The sequence below is a fragment of the Vipera ursinii genome (assembly GCF_947247035.1).
Source record: "Vipera ursinii genome assembly, chromosome: 1".
Taxonomy (NCBI): domain Eukaryota; kingdom Metazoa; phylum Chordata; class Lepidosauria; order Squamata; family Viperidae; genus Vipera; species Vipera ursinii.
Genome location: NC_139512.1, coordinates 266,739,346 through 266,740,472, shown reverse-complemented (window position 1 = coordinate 266,740,472; position 1,127 = coordinate 266,739,346).

Genomic DNA, 1,127 nt, shown 5'->3' with positions numbered 1-1,127 from the left:
AGCACAACAGTCCTAGAAAGCTAGCAACAACACCCAAGATAACAAAGAAAGGTGATGCTTATATAGAATGACATCACATGTGAGGGCAACAAATATACTGGTCCCCACCCACTCAATTGATCAGCCAATCGGTAGAGAAGAAAACAAAAACTTAAACAGGTTGTTCCAGTTTCTTCCAGACAAAGCAATGGTGCCTTTTGACTGGCACAAGCCCAAGACAGCCCTGAATACCTTGTGTCTGCAAAAAACGGAAAAATACTTACATACACCCTTTTAATTTCCCACGTTCTAGATTTACCATTCAAAGACCAAGAATTAGAATGAACATAGGAAACAAATAAACCAAATGTTGAGGTCCAGATTCTAGGCAAAAGTATTGCTAAGCAGGGTTGTTGTGGGGAAAATAGGCAGAGAAAGTTGTGTTATGTGGATATGTTCGCTGCTTTGAGTTATTTATAAAAACAATAAAGGTGGATATAAATACATAAACACAAAATATATACGTATGTAAGCTTCCTCCTTATTGGACCGAACAAAAAAGATTAATAGTATGATAAGTTTAGTAGTGAATGCATGACAGAAATTAAAATTTGGTGTATCTTGCTTTCTTTGTTCTCTCATTATAAAGTTGCTATGAAATTTGTGCCACGCAACTACAATGTGTAACCACTGTAACTCTAATTGTTAATTATCATATGGTTTAAAAAATAATAAAATATCAAAGTGGCAAAGGATGGATATGAAGAAGATATACATTTGCTATTTGTCCTTCTTATGATACCCTTGCATATCCTTATCTATATTTTATTTTCCCTAATTCCTCCATATTTACTTTCACTTGTACTCTCCTTGCAACCCTATCCCTTTTCCCATTTACTTCAGTGGAGTAAGCACTATTCTCATCTACCTCCAAGCAAACATATTGCCTATGTTCATGTAACACAATGAACTGTAGATTTCATTCTTTTTTGACCAAGCATATTGTGCAAATCCAGCCCTTTTACTAATTTATGATTCAGCCTGTCACGTGAACCTAGGAATATTGGGTTGAGTCCATTATGATTAATGTTCTGAATATGTATTGTGCAAATTCAGTCATATAGGATTCCTGTTAAAAGACTATTTTA